This window comes from Vulpes vulpes, chromosome 7, assembly GCF_048418805.1.
Source record: "Vulpes vulpes isolate BD-2025 chromosome 7, VulVul3, whole genome shotgun sequence".
NCBI classification, from domain to species: Eukaryota; Metazoa; Chordata; class Mammalia; order Carnivora; family Canidae; genus Vulpes; species Vulpes vulpes.
In genome coordinates, this window is record NC_132786.1 from 104,708,980 (window position 1) to 104,729,993 (window position 21,014).

At 44.5% G+C, this 21,014-nt stretch overlaps 1 long non-coding RNA gene across 1 annotated transcript in view; it reads left to right on the forward strand.

Annotated features, from left to right (window-relative positions):
* Window positions 1-19,327: 19,327 nt before the first annotated feature.
* Window positions 19,328-21,014, forward strand: part of LOC140599739 (uncharacterized) — a 30,228-nt gene continuing 28,541 nt past the window's right edge. The window contains exon 1 of the long non-coding RNA XR_012002727.1: window positions 19,328-19,671. This is a non-coding gene — a long non-coding RNA (uncharacterized lncRNA). The remainder of the gene's footprint in view (window positions 19,672-21,014) is intronic.

The following is a 21,014-nucleotide window of genomic DNA, read 5'->3' on the forward strand; positions in this document are numbered from 1 at the left end:
CTTGTTGGAGCTTTTTATATGTTAATATACACTGTGAATCTCTATGTGTGTGTGGGAGGGGGCAGGGAGGTCTTCTTTATGCGGTTTCCTTAAACTGATTTGAAGAAGAGAATCTAAAATTCTATGATTTTTCAATCTGTAATATTTTGGATCTCTTCCCAGAATGAATAAGGGACACTTGCTTTCATCCTAGATGTTCTTGAGGTGGGGTGTGGGCATCACTAAGTAAGAAGGATTCCCCTTTAGAGAGCAAGTTCTATACAGAGACAGGGCGTGTGGTACTAAGTTTAAATCTTAGTTTCAATGCTTACAAGATAAGTGACCTGGGAATGGGTGACTCAACCTCATGGCATTTTTTTCTTTGTTTATAGCATGAGGACAATAATACAACGTGAGGCTAGGTTGGGAGTGCTGATGAAGTCACTGCATGTTCCCTCTGCTTGGATGGGTCTTTTCTTTTTCCCTCCCAATGCCTTATTGTTTGGCTCATTCCTACTACTTATTTGGCACTCATGTCATGTCTCCTATGCGCTGATGACTGATGTCAATTCTGACCACACCCACTACAGGTCAGGTACCCTCCCCGTGGTGTTTCTGTAGTAAGATCCATGACCAACCTCATATCCCCATGTGCCTTTCTGCCCTCCTCTCCTCTGCATGATTGGTCACCCGTCTGTCTGTCCCTCTGTTTAGGCAGAAGCTCCTGGAGGGTGAGGATGGCATTTCATCTCTGCCTCCCACCCCTCACTACCCAGCACCAGCCTATAGTTTAAAACAGAGCACATTCTACAGTCAATGATGAAGTAACTACTGCCATGTGGTGGGTGAAAGGCCTGCAGACCCTCCTAAGGCCCCTTTCCTGCGGCAGAACCAACAAAAGTAGTAGTAGAAGAGCTCAAAGAGCAGGAGCAGGTAATTCAGAGATGTTTACCTCCTTGAACTTGGAAACTTTGGTCACCCTGGGGGTGCCTGAGAGAGAACCCTCTGTTGCAAGTGCCTTGTTTCTTATTTCTCGTCTGTAGTAGGCCTGGAGATGATAAGTAATGTAACTGTCCCTTCGTGACGTCTGCATGGCAGTCAATAAATGCTTTGCTGGAGATTACTGTTTTCGTTGATCAATGAGACCATTCAGTGAAACATTTTGATAAAATATTTCTTTTGGTCAACTTGTTTCTGATAAGACACTGTGCCTTGTGCAGTGTGTATACAGTAGAGTGACATCTGAAAAACTGGGGGTGGTGGTGATTTCAAGTTGAAAGATTTGACTGTGTGGACAGGTTAGCAGTTTCTCCAAATGTCTGCTGCTCTGTCATATATAACCCTATATAAAGCTGAAGCCTAGACTGGCTTTTATTTATTTTTTCTTATTATTTTAAAAATATTCTATTTATTTATTCATGAGAGACACAGAGAGAGGCAGAGGCATAGGCAGAGGGAGAAGCAGGCTCCCCGCAGGGACCTCAGTGCGGAACTCGATCTTGGACCCTGAGATCACGGCCTGAGCCAAAGGCAGAAGCTCAACCGCTGAGCCACCCAGGCATCCCCAAGACTGGCTTTTAAAGAGGAACTGAAAAGTAATTTAGGGTTTTACTAACATCTCCTAAAAAGCACCAAAGGAATCTAATTTTAACACCCAACTTTCTGTCTCTGTCTCTCTCTACACACACACACACACACACACACACACCTCTCATTTTCCTTGTCAGTTTTTTTTAAACTTTTGACAACTTCAGGGACTGTCCAAGCTTCCAAATCCCAGCCCACACTGGCTCTTGTCTTTCTCCCCCTCTTCTCTATTCTGTCCTACCCATCCCTTGCTCTTCTCTCATGGAAATTGGTGACAGTAATCGCCAATCCTCTTGGTTTCTGGCCACGTTAATTCCAACCAGAGTTCCTGCAGTCTGGCAAAGACAGACTTCTGTGGGGTGGGGGGCAGAGGGCCGGGGTGCGGGCAAGGGGGGGTGGGAGCGTGGATGTGGGTATGCTGGGCGCAGAGGGTGGGAGCCGGCTGGCTCTACTCACAAGGTATTTTTCCCCCAACACAGAAGCGAGCAGAGCAAACCCGCAGTCTAAACCCTGCCAATGCAGCTTCCTTCTATGTCTTTTGCTAATCCCCAAAAGGATTAACAACTTTTTTTAGAAAATTATTTTAAATCCATGTGCCTTGGGGCGCCTGGGTGGCTCAGCGGTTGAGCGTCTGCCTTTGGCTCAGGTCATGATCCTGGGGTCCTGGGATTGAGTCCCATATCAGGCTCCCTGCTTCTCCCTCTGTCTCTGTCTCTCTTTCTGGGTCTCTCATGAATCAATACATAAAATCTTTTTTTTTTTTTTAAAGATTTTATTTTTTATTTATTCATGAGAGACACAGAGAGGGAGAGAGAGAGAGATGCAGAGACACAGGCAGAGGAGAAGCAGGCTCCATGCAGGGAGCCCGATGTTGGACTCGATCCTGGGTCTCCAGGATCAGGCCCTGGGCTGAAGGCGGTGCTAAACTGCTGAGCCACCGGGGGTGGGGTGTGTGTGTGCTAAATAGATAAAATTAAAAAATATATATCCACATGCCTCATGCTGCCTGTGAGGCCCAGTCTATGGCTGGATCACTTGAGCTCAGGGTAAATTTGTAAGAAGCATGGGTGATGCCAAGGAAGGGCAGACACTGTGTCTGTCCCTGGAATGGGTATCCCCTCCATGCACAGAAATTCCAAAATCCTGCAAGCAGGGATGGACTGTGCAGGATCTAGGGAGGGAAAGGCTGCATGTGTCCATGGGTTGGATGCAGCCAACGGAGGTTTAGAATACAGCCATATTTTATGTGGGGAAAAAAATTAAATGTTTTTCTTAACCTTTTATTTTCTAGTTGAAATGTTCCCAACATTGCTATTTCATCCTAAATTTTGCTGGAATACTTGATGGTTCTTTTCTGAATCGAGCTTGTCTGTAACTGTAGTAAATAGGGGGCCTCCAAACTCACACATGACATTTTGGTAAGGGTTTCAACAGTGAGTGGTATCATGAGCAATTTGATTTAAGGTTAGTTTTCGTGCAGTCTAGGGACTCCTGGAGCTTGTGGAGCCGGACCTCCAGAGGAGCAAAAACCATAGCCAGGAGTAAACATGGATTGAATTGTGCTGCTCTTCCGACCCCGAAGAGGACCAGAAGAAAAGTAAGAGAATGGTGGAAGCAGGTGTATGATACTGTCTGTTAGAGGGAAGGAGGCAGTTTTGAAATAGAATGTAAGTAAATTAGGAGCTGGAATTATGTAAAGAACACACTGTCATTATAATAAAGAGAGCACAAGGAGCAGCCTGGCTCCGGGGAGCGAGAAATCTATTTCTCTTTCAATAACTCTCCGCCACAGGTAGGCAAGGCCCGCTCCAGGAAATCATCTGGGGACACAGGCTGCCAGGTGGGCCTGCTGTCCCCGACAGGAGCTTTCCAACGTTGCCCCACTCCCTCCTATGTCTAGCTCATGAGATGGAAAGGCGAGAACAACTGGGTCAAAGCACTTTTTAATTAATTAATTAAATTAATTTCTTTGACTTTATTTCGGTTTGTCAATAGAATTCTCAAGCATACACACATGTAAAGACAATGGAGTATGATACACTCCCCCACCCCATGTGCCCATCACTGAAAGTTACCTTCATGTTGTAGAACTTGTACCATTTACGTGCCCCAAATATGCCTTCCCCCTCTGCTGGATTATTTTAAATAAAATCTCAGACCCCTTCAAGCAGCTATCTGAAAGTTGCAGACATCCTTGTCTTGCTTGGTAAGAACTCTGTCACCTGGCCACATCTAGCGGTGAGCAAGGCTGGGCAGAGTGTCCCAGGGGCAGCTGTGTGCCCAGGACAGAGGAGAAAAGGCTGCACTTGAGATCACAGGATTTGGGGGGAGGGGTGCTTGAGAGAGGCCACAGAGATTGAAGTGAAAATGCACAGGGAACACTAAGGACATTTCTAGACGGTAGTAAAATCCGAACGATGACAACTATATCAAGGCTATAGTGAGTCTTGTGCTCTTGAATTTTTAGCGAATGCAACATTTGCTGAGAAAAAACAGAACAGCAAGATGAAGTGGCTTAGAAAGGCATCACAGAATCTTGCTTTTTTTCTCACCTGTGTAAAATTAGCTGAGAAAATGATTTTAGAGGAGAGTCAATATATACTCTTATGTATTATGAAGAGTCAATATATACTCTCATGAATTATGAAGATGGTTTGTTTGCTGCTACTGTTGTAATCCTGTCTTTGTAAGGTGTTAAAAGGTGTAGGTTTGTTTGAGACCTTGTGTATCTTCGTGTAATAGAGAGAGAATGAGACACCAGAGAACTTAAAAGGAGCAAAAGAAGAACGAGTTTAAACTAGTGTAATGAATCAATTCATGCCAAGAAATATTTATTGAGCTTGTGCTATATCCAAGGATTGTCCTGGGCCTCAGGGATACAAGGATAACAAATGGATAGTCCTTGTTCTCAGGGGCTCTCAATCTGAGGGCAGATACACATGGAAGCATGACCATAGTACGAGACAGAGTGAATTGGGTGCGACAGCTGAGAGTAGTGGGCATGCATCACTCTACCTGCCCACCGTCCATTCTTTTCCTGCAAGTGTCTTGATTTTTCCTCAGGGGCAACAGCTCTTTGCTCTCAGTTCATAGTGGAGCTGATTCAACCTCCATGCTTGGCCAATCAGAACAATGCTATTTCCCTGGCCCAGGTCTTTGGTTCAGGAAAGGGTGCAAGACTCCAATGGTTTCTGTGCAGTTATAGAGAAAAGAAGATCTCTTTTATCTTCTGGAGTGATGAGGGTGCAAGCCTGGAACCCTGGGACACCAGCTTGCCACTGTAAAGGGAGCCTGCCTGAGAATAAAGCCACAAGAAAGAGAACAGAGCTGAGAGAGAAGAGAGTGGGCCTTGATGACATCACTGTAAATCTCTTAAATACTTCCCACCTCAAGCCCTGCAGGAAGCACACCACTCACCGATTTATTCACTCATTCATTCACTCACTTGCTCACTTTTCTGGCATTCGCTGCATTTAATCCCTGTAGCATTAATACGAATAGGTACCATGATCCCCAGTATATAAATGAACCTACTGCTAATTAATGGAAGAGTTGGAATTTAACACAGGTCTGTTTATAAATCCTAATTCATTGCCCTATATGATTTCCCTAGACACAGCTCTTAAGAAAATAGCTCTTATTGACCAGTGGATTCTCTAAGCACCTAGCATAGTGCACTTGCTTCGAAGGAGCCCCTTACACATTTATTGACTGTATATTTGTGATATAAGGGGGGTGGTGGTGCTGTTAATCAGAGTAGGGAGCACATAGGAGGTGAAGGAGGAAGAGGGGGAGAGGATGAATTCAAGTATGGCAGTGATGACTTTGGGGTGGGGATACAGGAAGAGATGGTGTGTTTCGAAGCTCCAGTGTGGGGTTGAGATCAGCAGAGAGGTCAAAGATGGAAATTCAAAAATCGTCTGAGAGGAGAATTGACAGAGGTCATCTCTGCACAAATGTCTAGTCAGTGAGACCTGCTGTGACCCCAAAATTGCAATGTCCTCTCAACTCCCTTACCCTGTCCCTCTCTATCCCTCTTCTCTTCTTTATAGTCTCCACAGCACTCACCACCTATATCCATGTTACTTACCAATTCATTTTTCTCTGTCTCCTCTGCACCCACCCAACAATATAAACTTTTTCTTGTGCAGAGAGATGACTGTTATTCCCTGTCTTATCCCATGTGGCCAGACGAGTGCGTGGCACATAGGAGGTGCCTAAAAAAGATACTTGTTAAATGAATAAATGAAAAAAGAGAAGTGGATGAGGTTGCTCACTGATGGCAGACCTTGAGGGAAAGGGACAGAAGGCCAAGAAGAGGAAATCTGGGAAAAGACTGAGAAAGTCTATGAGGCAATACGCAAATCAATAAAGAGCAATTTCCAAGAATAAAGAAAGCAGAGGGTTTCAAGACGGCAGGAATGGGCTGGCAGCAGGGCCCAACGTTGCTGAGAGGTAAAAAAAAAAAAAAAAAAAAAAAAAAATCCGCTTCCATTATATTTGGGATAAATTTTCGTTGGTAATGTTCAGCAGCAGAATGTGGTAGCACCTGGGCTCAGTATATCATGAGAATATGAGTTCCAGTCCGGTCATTTATTAGTGATGAAAATCTCTGAACATCTGAGCCTTGCTTTCTTTACCTGTACAATGAGTATAATACCGATCCTATCTCAGAGCATGATTGTGAAGGTGAGCTGAATTACTGCATGTGAAATGCAGGTGTACTTTGAATTATCACTATTATTACTGACTTGCAGTGAGTAGAATAAATATACAAGAAAAAGAGAGTCACCAAGATTTCTATAACCATTGTTTTTTTGGGATTCACCGATTTCAAGACAGAACAAAATACAGGATGAGTCTTGCTGTCATTTTTCAATCACGACGCATACTCATTTGAAAGGGAGTACACTGTACTTATGAATTCGAATTTGGGGCTTTTTCTTCATCATGCCTAATTCAGGCTTTCCACGCCCCTTCTTGCTCAGGCTGCTTATGCAAATACACAACTCCAAGCCGAGAGGCAACATTTCAGTTCCCTGTCAATTGGGCTGAAGAGCTGCATGCAACCATTCTCTTCCCCTGCCCCCTCCCAGGGCATATTGTTTCTCACCCTTTGTAGCCAGGAGGTTGCATTTCTCCTGCCTTTCTAGAAAATCACTGATTATATTTATGCCTTTTATATTTAGCCTTTTATATAGTAGGCTTTGAGTTAGATTTAGTCCCAGTGGTTGAAAGTTCAACGTTTTCTCAATATTTTCCTCCAAAACCACAACCGTATTTGGCAGCAAGGAAGATGAGGGATGAATAGGCTTCCATGTTGCTTGGTTATAGATATGGAGATGCTGGCAGAAATTTGCAAGCATTTGCATATATACAATTGTCTGTCTGATGTTTGCTTCCATGCTTGCTCTCCTCCTCTGCCCTCTGTTCTCTTTGTGCAGTGAATTACTAATACAAATACAGATAATGAAATTTCTGATCCCAGCCTGCAAAGCAGACGCACATTTTGGAAGGTATCTGGGGAAAATGGATGGGCTCTCTGATCTTGTTGCTTTATCCGGACAAGGAAACGAAGGGGAGAAAGTAATTACAGGGACTTGTCTTTGAAGGTAGAATGAGTGGCACTGACAGGATTTCTTTTCAGAGAATCTTGTAGAGATGCTATTTTCTTGTTAATACCAATAGGTATTTCCCGGGAAATCGAGTTTACTTATTAAAATGTGTGTTCAGCAGATGGGGCGCTGTTCACAAGAAGCAGAACAAGTTCTTGTTCTTGGGGCTTCAGAACAGGGGGGTCTAGGGACAGGTGATGTTGGTCCTCAGGATAGGGCAAATCTTGAAGGCTGGGGGAGGTAAATTTACCCCCGAAACCATCTTTTGGTAAATCACTGCTTCTGCAGATTCAGGGGCTGCCACTCTCTTAAAGCAGATGTGTGACTTTGTTGGGTAAGTGGAGGTGGTATGGCTCAAGGGGCCCTGGGTAGGTGACAGGAATAACTGGAAGGCTCAGCCTGCCTGACTTCAGAATATGTTCCCATTAGCTATTAGAAAGACTGCTGGAGGAGAGAGCTGAAAAGAAACTCTAATTGGAAATATTTTAAGGCAACAAATAACATTTTCTTATACCTTTCCCTGCAAGGGGACCCAAAGTTGATACGCTGGAAAGCGAGCCACTAAAATCAAACCTATGTTTTCTTAAACAATCAAATGAATGAATAATGAAGTTCTCGTTGTCAATGGACTATATAATTTATGGCATAACACGATCACCTTCTGTTCCAAATACGCGTGTCAACTCTTCTTTTTAAATAATCTTTGATTTTTCCTATTGTTGCCCTTTTATCATATGTCACGTATTAAACACCAGTTCTGTTTGTATGGACAGGTTTTTAAACAACCCGAGTTTGTGCTGACAGCTGTACGAAAAGAACAAATATGTGCTTTTTATTTCATGTAAATATGTATTTGCTGTCAAATAAGACAGGGTTAAGGACACTAAGATTTTGTCTTTCATAGCTCACTAAGGGACAGCTAATCTATATCAGAAATAATTTTAGATGTAGAACTGCAGTGTGGGAAATACGGACCTCCCACTGGTTGAAATGGCATTAGTAGAAAAAGAAATTCGCTGGGAAGGGTTATAAAATGTTTACTTTGTCATACAACTTAAAATATGTTAGGAATAGAATTTTAAAAAGAGAGAAATGAAAGAAAAATTAAAATAAAAGAGAAATGGCTTAGAAAACTGTACTAACAACTATTACTGTCTTGGAAATTAGTTCAGTGGTATCATAACACTTTAAATAGACGTATATGAAAAAAAATAGACACATATGAAATTATAACTTTCCAGTGACATGAGGTTAAGTAAAAAACATCGCTAGTATTATTTTAGATCAAGTAGATTCATTCCTTGAAATTGTTGGTGTTAAAGAACTCATGGGGCACCAGCTAGGTGCTTTGCTTTCTTTCTGTTCTTGGATAGCAAAGCCTTTAGAGCCCATAATGGGGTAAGTAGGGGTACACTCTTACCACTGCTGTTTTGTGAAGAGAGTAAATGAAAGAAAATTTAGCTTAAAAATGCAAACAGTGCTCACCCTAATGTGCTGTTGGACTATACACAGTGGAGATTTCAGCTAGTATGTGGAATTCATTTGCAGATATAATGGATATGAATTCGAGTATGAAATATTAATTATGTACCATATTGCTTCTGTTGGGATGCGTGCTGTCTGCCATTTTCGGTGGCACTGTGGGCTCATTTCCCCCTGACTCGTTTCTTGTTTCTTGATGTCCAGTATTGCTGTGATGTGTCAGCCAAGGAGCTACCTTACTGGAATGACTGTTGTCCTCACTTTCCTTTACACAATGAAGAATTAACTGTTCAGGTATAGCCCTCTGCCTCCTACAATGTATCTTATGACACAGAAGGAGAATTTTAATAAGACTTCCAAGGGGTCTGCTGCCATTTTTTAGAGGAGGGAAGGTGTCCTGCAAAGGAAGTGCATGGAAACTCTCAAGAGGAAGCTGTTGAAAACACCCCCAGTGGGAGGAACGGGTGTCATCCCATTTTATTGTCTACCTGTCACCACAGCCCTTGCATGATTCTGACAGGCTGCTCTTTTCTCTTGTAGCCATTGCTGCTTTATGTCATTTTCTTGGTTGAACATCTTTATTTCTGACTTGTTACAAACCATTAACTAGTTTCCAGGTTTCAGTGTCCTGGATACTTTTGACTAGTAAGTCATTTGGCATAACAAGGTTTCCCTTTATCTTCTTGCGAAAGAAAATCTCTACATGAAATGATCAATGTTCCAATTTTTATGAATCCTAGCAGATAGGAAGTGCCTGTCATCGGATGCAAGGCATCTTTTCTGAAAGCATATTCTACTTCATATAATGGAACTTGACAGACACACTAGGTAACCGTTACGCTGTTTGCAGAGAAGCTTTGAACAATTCAGGGGGAAAGCAGAGAACTTTACAAATATATTTAGCTTGTAGTGGTTGCAAATAAACACAATACTGTTTTTAACCAGATTTCGTGGATGAAATGTTTTTAAACGTAAACTTATTTGAATATATTTTTTTAAAAAAATTCAGTCATTTAACAGTTGTCAATCTGTATAAACACACTTTAAAAGTGGTCCCGAGGGACACCTGGGTGGCTCAGTGGTTGAGTATCTGCCTTCAGCTCAGGTTGTGATCCTAGGGTCCTGGGATCGAGTCCCACATGGGGTTCCCCCTGGGGAGCCTGCTTCTCTCTCTGCCTATGTCTCTGCCTCTGTCTCCCTCATGACTAAATAAAATCTTTAAAAAAATAAAAATAAAAGTGGTCATTATATGTAGTAGCGATAAAATGAAGACTGGCTGCTTTGGGTGCTGATATTGAAAATAATACAGACAGATGTGTGGCTTGATGACATATTGCTAAAACATGAGGAACAACTTAGATTTTAGCTTGCTTTTTCATAAAGCTACTCACACATGAAATTGATGTAATTAAAAGTTTAGATGATCTTTTCCCAAATTACTTTGTATTATTAAAGTTTTAAAACTATACTTGTAAGACAATGCACTTCCATGTTATGTACAAAGCTATTCATGCAATGTTGTTGTATTTAAATCCTAAATAGAAATATTAATTTATCCTGCCCAATTAATGGATGAAGGAGCTTTTATTTTTATTTTTATTTATTTATTTTTAAGGATTTTATTTATTTATTTATGATACAGGCAGAGGGAGAAGCAGGCTCCATGCAGGGAGCCCGACCTGGAATCCTGGGATCCTGGGTCTCCAGGATCAAGCCCTGGGCTGAAGGTGGCACTAAACTGCTGAGCCACCCGGGCTGCCCTATTTTTATTTTTAAGTAAGCTCTACACACAATGCAAGGCTGGAACTCATGACCCTGCTATGCAGAGTCACATGCTCTACTGACTGAGCTGGCTGGGGACTCTGGATCAAGGAGATTTTAAAAATCAGTTAGTGACCTGGCAATTCCACTTTCGGTGCTCTCTCTTAGTGAAATAGTTGAGCAAGTGCATGAGTATGTAAGTTCAGTGTATGTGGCACTGTCTTTTAATCGTGAAAAATTGGAGACAGCTTAACAATCTGTTAATGAGGGAAGGGATAAATGGACCATAGCACCTCTATAAAATGGAGCATTATACTGTTGTTTAAAATATGAACTACAAATGCATGTGCTGATTCAGGGGCTGTTGAGTAAAAAAAGCAAATTGTGGCACAGTATGCAGAGTGTGATACCACTTTTGATGGTAGGGGGACTCTTCTTCCCCACCTTCTCTATCTTTAAATGAGCATGGAACAGTCCGGAAGAATGCTCAGCAGACAACCTCTGGCTGTGAAAGCATGGGAGAAATAAGAAGAAAGCCCTGATCTTTTTATTTTATATACCTCCATATTCCTCGAATTTAGATCCTCTAATGTTTTTAGACATTATGAACTCACTTGACAATCTAATTAAATAATTTAAAAAGGAAATCTAATGTCATAGAAAGGACAGGATGAAAAGAGATAAATGTAGCTACTTGAAATTTCTAACAAAGAAGCATGGCTTCCTTTCATTCAGTCAGCTCTGGCACTTAGAGCATTTGTGTCTCTTTGTGTATTTTAACAGAACCTCAAAATCTGGGTATACATGCTGTCAACCCTGGGTGTGTGTCATTCTAGGCACTGGCAGTGGTCCTCACTTGGTTCCTTGGTGCTGTATTTCAAATCAGCTCATAAATTATTAATAGTACATGTGTAGGTCAGAGACACACTAACCCTGACAATCATTCCATAATATTCTCTCTTTAGCATCAGAAGAGAAGAGAAGGGAGTAATCAATATGCAACATCAGAGGTACATTTCACATAGATATGGTATATGCACTTAGAAAAAAAAGAGTCAGATCTTTACAAAAACCTGTCAGCCTGGCATTAATCTTGTATTATGAATAATGTGGCTATCTATGAATCTTTAATATTTTTTAAATGATGAAATTGTATGGTATGCTCTACCAAAGCAAATTTGATAAAATGTGAGAATAGTTTGATCAATGAAGATGCTGATATACTTGAATAAAAAAACTTTAAACCTAGCTCATTAAAGCAGAAAAAGCAACAGCTATCCTTTGACCTAAGGGTAAATTTTGAGCCCCAATAAATTAAGTTCTCCTGTTATCCAGAATGGCTGGATATTATTCTTTAAACAAGTTATAAAAATAACTGTTTAGTTAAAACCATCCTCCCACTAGACAAGAAGCTCTGGTAATATACTACCAGCAACCAATATGGTGCTGTCTCCTGGCTTATAATAAAACCCGTATTTGAAAATTCCTAACAAACACACAGATTAATGTTTCATAAAAAGATACAGCCATGCTTGAGAAATATTACAAATCAAATGGCTTGTTTGAAATACAGTTATATTCATTTTTCCCCATAAAGTAATCCTGGAATAATTTTTTCCAGGTTTAATTTTCAGTGAAAGTAAGAAAAGTAGATCAAGAACTTTGCTTACGAAATTTGCCTAATGAAGAAATTTTAATCAGTGCTTGTTGAACTGAAGATAAAAATATAGTTTGTTTCTCCAGATTTGAGGAGAATTAACACGTATCTGATTGTTAATATTTGATTCTTGTTTAATTATTTATGATATCAAGGAATGAATCTGTCAAGTAAATAATGAAATGCGTACATGCAGCATATGTAATTAGGTTAGGTGCATAAATCCAAAGTGTTCACTTTATAGTTGTCAGTGTAAAATTTATTAATAATGAGAAATGTTAAGTGAAGAAAATTCTTAACACAGTCTACCTCATTAGTGTGGATTATAGCAATTGTTGGTCAAAGAAGAGGAGGCAAGGGATGAAGAGGAGAAATTAGGCTTCATTTTCTTAGTTGTGCTTGAATTGTTTAAAAATCTTCGTGTATTGGAGCACATTTTCCTTTCTGCTGTTTAGAAATGTATGATTTGAACAAACGAGTTGTGGGTTTGAGTGAATGCCGCAAATGGAATAATTCTAGATTGAAAAAAATAGAGGCCCAGGGTTTCTAAATCCAAACAATATTGAAGGGGGAAAATTCAACTAACATTGAGAAGTAAATACCCACTTTTATGATTGAACTGAAAACATCTATTCTTAAAATTTGTCTTTAATTTCATGGTGATGGTAATATGATGGCAAGGAACGGATTACAGCTGTGTTCTTCCGTTTGTCCCTTTCATCTCACACTGAAAGGGAGTAGAGGAAAGAAGCACCTTGTCAAGGACATTTCTTGGACCTTGGGTTTCCCTGGGCTGCTGGGACAGGTAATGAAACAGGGACCTGAGGAGACTTTAGATACCTGTGGGTGGGGATGTAGGTAGTACCAGGCTGGGGTTGAGAGTACACCGGAGGATATAATCTAGATCCTGCCCCTGATGGGACCTGGCTGAATGGATGCCACCTACCCTTTCCTTCAAGATTTGTTTATTTATTAATTTGAGTAGGGGATGGAGAGAGAGTGTGTGTTTCCATGCGCAGGAGGGGAGGGGGCTGGGGCAGAGGGAGAGGGCTAGGGAGGAGAGAAGCAGACTCCCTGTTGAGCGCAGAGCCCCATGTGGGGCTAGATCCCTCAACTCTGAGATCAGATCATGACCTGAACCGAAATCAAGAATTGGAGTCTTAACCCAAGGTGCTGTTCATGCACTCCAGAGCCTACTCTTATTCAGGACTTTGACTTGATAACCTGAGTAGAGTTAGTTCTGTCCTTAAACGTTAATCATTAATAGAATCATTAATAGGGGATCCCTGGGTGGCGCAGCGGTTTGGCGCCTGCCTTTGGCCCAGGGCGCGATCCTGGAGACCCGGGATCGAATCCCACATCGGGCTCCCGGTGCATGGAGCCTGCTTCTCCCTCTGCCTGTGTCTCTGCCTCTCTCTCTCTCTCTCTCTGTGACTATCATAAATAAATAAAAAAAAATTAAAAAAAAAAAAGAATCATTAATAGCATGGGGTCGTGTAGAGGACAATCAACCAGAAAAACAAGATGATGAGGTCCTACTCTGCCACTGATGGCCTGACAACTTCCAGAAAGTTCTCTGAACTCTAGGGCTCACTTTCTTCACTTAATCATATTAGAAGGCTGTGATTCCAGCTCTCATGGTCTACGATTCACAGAGATGATACTGAAATACATCTGATTTTGTGCAAGCAGTTCCATGAGCTTCTTGAACAAAAATGGGGGAGAGAGGTAGTATTATTATACGGACATTCATCATCTGACTGGGTATTGTTATAGAGGCAGTTATACATTTATTAGAAGATGGAAGATACCATCACAAAAGAAGTCCATGTATTATTTTAGTAAATGATATGAATCTAACTATAGCTGCCACCAAAGAATTTCTTGCCTCATACATATGAAAGTTAAAAGAGAATTGGAAGCCTATTTAGGGCAAAGAAGTGACTTTACAAAATAAAGAATGTTATGTTGCGATTTCCTGCCTGCCCTGATTAAAAGGGGGGAATGCTTGTTTAATAATTTTATCCTCAAAAGCTTCTGTGATTTACAGGCTTTCAAAATGGTAATATTCTGATGGTGAATAATCCAGTTATCAAATTATTTGCTCAATCAAAGGAATTATTTGCTATCCTTCTGACCTTAATTCTCAGATGTCTACAGCCTAAAGAATTTAGGGCAGAAATGGCTTAATACAGTCAAGCATTAGTGTTATTAAAGGCAAACTCCTATGTGGAGTCTGTAACATGGAAATATTTAGGAAAAAAAAAAAGGAAAAGAGCAAACATGATTTTTACCACTCACTAAGAAAATTATCAGTTGAATTAGCCAATTTGCTACTGACTAAACTAATATATACCATCTTACCACAGATTTTGTAGAAAGAATGAACTACAAGAATAATCTCAATGACTATTTCTGACTTTCAAATAAACCATCATAAGTTGCATGGAAGAGATACTTTCAGCTGCCTACCCACCAACCCTCCCTTCTCCCTTGGGAATCAGCCCTTTCCTCATCCAGTCCAGTATCTTGAGAAAAGTAGATTTTTTAAGCCAGTAAGCTTTCAGATGGTTTATATGCATAACAGATGCTTGAGGGACTAGCTAAAACTTACCTTTTGTTTTGATATTGCCTGTCCTATCCCCTGTCTTCCCCCTCCCAGTCCCCCAATATAACTCAGGGATAAATCCTGGTTAGTCATCAATGATGATAGTTTCATCTCCCTTGCCAGTAAAAGTTTAGAGATAGGCATATAATCCAACTCTGGCTAAGGGCATATGAAAAAAGATCTTCTGAGGTAATTTTCTGGTATAATTTTCCTACTCTTCAGAAGAAATTAAAGGTAAGAACAGTTCCACTTTTTTGGCTGGTTGTTAGCATGTCTTGAGGTGATGCCTGGAACTACAGTAGCCATTTTGAGACCCTGAGGAGAACTAGCTAACGACAAGGCCAACAAGCTGAGGATGGCTTGGGTCCCTGAGAACACTAAACATTATGGAGCCATTAAATTAATCAGCCTCAGCACCTGCCACCTTGAGACTTCCTACATGAGATACTACATTTTCCTTGTTGCTTGAACTAGTAGGGGCAAGTTTTCTATTCCTTACATCAGAATTGTCCTAAAGAAAACAAGAGGTGCAAGAAACTTTATCACATCTAAGAGACCATCCTTAAGTTGGGAATGAGGTTTATATATTCTGCTGATAATATTTAGGCCTATGCTATTTGGGCATGTACACTATTTTAAGAGTATTGAGTGTACACTCAAAACATATGCTAAATATTACTAAGAACAAACACTAAGTAACAACATTTTGTGTTACTAAATATGAGGAATGGGAAAGGATTTTTGGAAGAGGTGGTATTTAATCTGGACCTGGAAAGAGCAGTTGTATTTGAATAGTTGGATATAGGGTTCAAGGGCATTCTAGACAGTGTGGGCAATGAACGTACTAAGGAAGATGAAATGCAAGAGCATGATTTAGGGTTTATGATGGTAGACAGATAAGGCTGGAGCTGGTTGGGTACAGATCATGGCAGGTGTTGAATGTCTTGCTAATGGGTCAGGGCTTTTTTTCCTCAGCAGTGGGAAATGTTAGAGATATTGGAGCCAGTCACCATACTGATTCTGGATGGATTGTTAAAGCACATAGCATGTATTTTGTATATTTTTGTGCATATTTCAGTGAAGAGTGTGCATGGTTTTAATGAAACAGAAACAATAAAAATCAACTTTCCATTCTAATTTGAATTCTATGTTTTAAAGCAGCTGACAAAGGAAATGACTAAGTGACTGGTTAAGTAGCCATTGTTTCTGAAAATGTCCAAAACCAGACACAAATTCTCTAAAGAGACTGCCTGAATGCCAGCAAAGAACATTTCAAAGGTCAGACACCTGCATGTGCGCGTGCAGGACAGTTAAATGGAAGGTCTGATGCTCCGGGAGGGAAGAGATGCTTTGCCTGTGTAGGCAAAGGACTGTCTTGAAGGAAAAGGAAATTGGGGAAAAGCTGCTTAGGGCCCTGAGACTGAATGAGGTTGGAGGTGAGTGCCCAGGAAGAGGAGTTGGAAGGGTGAGGTTCCATTTTCAGTATCTGGAGCTGACCCTCTTCCGTCATTTTACTGATGAAGAAAGGGAAAGAGAACAGGGTAGAGACATGACCAAATTTTCGGGGTTTTTGTTTATTTCTTCTTATTTTCTCTCATTCCAGAAAGGAATGAACTTAAATATAGCCTGAATATACATGAGGCAGCATGATTTCACTGCTAGTAGATATGGGGATAGAATGAGACTTTCCCGGGGCGCCTGGGTAGCTCAGTGGTTGAAACTCTGCCTTCGGTTCAAGCTGGGTTCCTGGGATCGAGTCCTGCATCAGGCTCCTTGCAGGGAACCTGCTTCTCCCTCTGCCCATGTCTTTGCCTCTCTCATGAATAAATAAATAAAATATTTTAAAAAATGAGACTTTCCTAAGCTTTAGCTCCTATTGAGTTTACTGAGGTGGTAGGGAAGCTGAAGGGACTCCCTTTTAGAAAGGCTCCATCTTTGCTGGTTTTCTGCTAGGACCTATTTACTCATGTTCCATATTTTGCGTCTGAATATGCCAAAGAAGCTATGTTCCCACTTCAAGGCGGAAGCAAGGCCGTTAATCATTCTCTGAGTTTTGTCCTAGGTTTTAAAACACGGAAGAAGAGCCAGATCTCTAACGTTCCAGGACATTAGCTTCAAACAAGCCTCAGCTGACGCTGGCATCAGTACCCCCACTTTCAGTACTTTATGGAATAATGCCTATTGTTCACCTGAAACTAGCCTTTGATTGGACCTTATCCTTGATTCCTGAAGGAACACATACCCTAGACTCCTTTCCAGGATAAACCCCTCAACCCTGGTGATGATGAGACTCACTCTCCTTTCCTTTCTGAGTCTCCCAGACACCCTGTTTGCTACCCCCGATCACTCTCCCTATTCAATAAACTGCTTTCACTTTCTCTGGCTTGTTTGGTTTCTATCATGTATGAAGCCAAGGATCCTTTTAGCTGGTCCTACAGGACCCTCCCTCTGAGGCCTTGGACTCGGCCTGCCTGCATCACTGAATCCTGCAAATCTATCTCTACAAAAAGTAGTTTTGTTGGCTGGCTCCTCCATTGCTACTAGGTGGTAGACACCATCAGACTTCTCAGAGCACCAAGATATCATCCAGCAGAAGAGATGAGAATTGCTTCTGTGTGTCCCTTTTTTGGGGCAAGGAAGCACTTTCCAGAATCCCCCAGAGATGTCCCCTCCCATGACATTGGCCAGGACTGGTCACATGTTCTTTTCTGAACCAAGCCCCAGACAAAAGAAGTGGTGGAATGTAACAGATTTGGGATTTACTCTGGGCCATAAGGTTAGGAACTGTCTTGAAGGGAATGGGGAGTTGAAGGAAGGGGGTGCAGAACAGCAGAACCAGCTGCAAGGCTCATAAAATGAATATTGCAGAATGGTCCAGGACACAGGCTCTGGAGGGAGGCAGGCCTACTTTCCCATGCCTGTTCCACTCCTTCCTGCTGGGTTACCCTGGGCCCCTTATAAGGCTTCCCTAAGCCTCGGTTTTCAGGGGAGCAAAAGGGGGGTTGCTGCCAAGATAATCTAGATAAAGGAGTAGCATAATGTCTTGTGCATAATAAGCCCTCAGCAGATGTTTACTACTGTTGATGTTATCAATAAAAATGACCTAGCCCCTGCCCTCGAGGAGCTCTCAGGGAGTCCACATGTAATAACTGGAGCTGTCGCAAGGCAGGAGGTGACTTCTTGCTAGGGAATGAGTTCTCCTCTGGTTCTATATGCCCAAGGAGGGAGGGAGGCTCTCTAAGGACCGTGTTTCCTTCTGTCCAAGACTCGCCTCTATTCCCACATGGATTGGGAGAGGGGTCCCGCACAGTGATGGAGCACCCTGTCTCCCCGAGGCAGGCACACCCCAAGGCCTGGGGAGCGGAGAGCAGGGAGCAGCACACGCCCCTCCCCGCTTGCTCACTAGGCGCAAATGGGGCCTTAGGGACGCTTTCGTCCAAATTAATCACGGGCCCGCGGGGTCCGGGACGGGTGGGGTCCAACCTCTTCCATCAGGGTTCAAGGTTACGCATCCCATCCCCCATCCACCGAGGGCTGTTTTCCCGGCACTGCCATACTTTAATTAGGTGACAGTCATGAGGCAGGGCGTTTGCTAAACACTCCCGAGCACCTCTTAGGTCAGCCGTTCTCAGGCGCCCGGGCCTCCCAGCCGGCGTCGGGCGGGGGTCCGGGGTCCCGGTCCCGGTCCCGGGGCGCGGGGGGAGGAGCCGGGGCTGCCGCGGGCCGCTCGTCGGGTCGGGCGGCGGCGGCGGCTCCCGGGGCCTCGGCCCGCAGCCCGCGGCAGAGCGGAGGCAGGCGGCGAGACGGCCGAGCCATTTGCATTCGCCCGCAGTCATTTTTACACGCGGAGGTAATGAAGTTGTCAGCGGCGCCCGGAGTGTGGCAGAGCCTGATATTCAAATAGACCTGCCCGCCTCGCCCAGCCTCCCCCTCCCGCCGCCGGCCCGCCCGCCAGTCCCCGGATGAGCGCGCGCCCCCGCCCCGCGGCCGCCCGCCCGCGCTTTGTCTGCCCCGCCGCCCCCGCCCCCGCCCCGCCCCCCGCAGCCCTGCGCCCCGCAGCCCTGCGCCGCCACCCCCCACCCCGACCGCCCCCAGCCCCGCCCTCCAAGCCCCCCCGCAGCCCTGCGCCCCGCAGCCCTGCGCCGCCACCCCGCACCCCGGCCGCCCCCGGCCCCGCCCCCCACAGCCCGCGCTGCTGCCCCCCACCCCGACCGCCCCCAGCCCCGCCCCCCGACACCCCCCCGCAGCCCCGCGCCCCGCAGCCCAGCCCGACCGCCCCCAGCCCCGCCCTCCGACCCCCCCGCAGCCCTGCGCCCCGCAGCCCTGCGCCGCCCCCCCCCGACCCCGACCACCCCCGGCCCCGCCCCCCGCCCCCTGCAGCCCTGCGCCCCGCAGCCCTAGGCCTCCGCCGCCTCATCCCCACCCTGACCGCCCTCGGCCCCGCACCCCGCACCCCGCCCCCGCCCCGCGCTCCGCAGCCCTGCGCCTCCGCCGCCCCCCCATCCCGCCCCCGCCCTCCTCCTTTTCTTTCCCTGCGCCTTTGTCTCCGCCTCCCTCCCCCTTTGTGTCCCCGGGAAGACTCGGCCTCGGATACCAGTGCACGCCCCCCCCCCCCCCCCCCCGCCCCCGGGCCGGCGGTCGGCGACCCCGCAAGCCCCGCGGCCCGCACGTTTGCGGACGAAGTTAGTGGCCGTGAGGCCGCCGCCCTCGGGCTTGGCACCGTTGGGCTCCCTTTCCCCTCCCCCGGCAGCTCCCCCTTCCTCCTCCTCTCCGTCACCGTCTCCGAGGAGGACCTGCTGCGGACAGGATCATTTGGGCCTAGAGTAGTTCTCTCCCCTTCCCGAGCGCATCTTTGCGGTCGTTTTTATGATCACAAAACCAACACAGGGCCGCCCGCTCAGGCTGCTAAGAAAAGGCTATTCAGCAGGTGCACTGGTACGGCAAGGAGGTGGAAGGAGAGACGCACCCCTGCTTGGAAATAGGTACTTGCCTGCGAACCCCAGCTACTGGGATTCATTTTCCTGGGCCTCCGTAGCTGAGCTGTCCCTGGGGCAGCCACTGGCCACGTGTGGCTCTGAGCCCTTGGAATGTGGCCAGTCTAAAAGAATGTAAACTCCCAATCATTTAAAAATATTGATTGGATATTGACAAGATAGTATTTTGTGTGAAGTAAAATATATTATTAAAATCTGTTAAATCTGTTTCTTTTTACCTTTTTAAAAAGTGTGACTACAAGGAATATTTAAAATGACCTAAGTGGCTCCCATTGTATTTCTGTTGGACGGTGGTGGTCTAGATAGAGCCTTAAGTCCCAAGGAGATTGCCTCTAGCCATCCTTCTCACCTGACTCTTCAGATGCTCTGGAACAGGGCAGGGAGGGAGGGAAGGTTCTGGAATCTTAAGTAGCAGATGCCCAGGAAAATGATTAGAAAATAGTTGGGATAATGAAACACGGAATAGAAGCCGGGGCTTAGACTGCAAGAACTAGCTGTCCCTTTCCCTTTGTTCACCGTACAGAGAGCCCCACACTCCTGCCACGGTCATGCAACAATTCCATGGACCAGCCGGCTGTGCGTGAAGTTGGGCCGCTAGGAGTGTTTTGTGCCTTTTAGGAGTTATTTGTGACACACTAAACTTGCTGACATGCCGTTTAGAAGAGTGAATACTGTGTATGCACTGTAACTACTATTTCATAAGGATTTTTGGTGTACATTGTTCCTCGGCTCGCACAGGCTGCGGAGTAAGGGCTCCCCGAGTATGCATTGACACGATGCGCTGCAAATGATCCAGGCATGGGGGCGTCCCCGAGTGTGCATTGACTCCACGCTCGGCCATGGCTCCTACAGGGCTTTTATGGTGCAGCTTGCCAATGATCCGTGCATTAAAGACTCCCCAAATACACATTGACACGATAGACTGGAGTTGTTTGGGTCTACCATGGCAATGATCCGGGGATAATAGCGGTGTCTTACGCACTTTCATTGAGATTGGAGTGCTCCTGGTCCTAACGCAGAACCAGAACTGCCCCAGTTAAGTCCCACTGTGACCCCTGGTGCAGAGTGCATGGGTCTTTGACCTCCTGCATCATGACACTGTGGCATTGCTAACATTTGTTGATGTTTTCACTGATGCAATTGAGTAAGCTTCCCCCCCACCCCCCAAATGTACTTTTGTAATTCAGTACCTGGATTGGGGGCCCATGTGCTGATGGTTTCGTCTGGTTAACAATAAGCTAAAGATCTCGGAAAGGTCATACTTAAAGTGAAAAAGTGGCTTAGAGAGAATGAGTTTGGGAGATACATATGAATTTCAGAGTTAATATGGA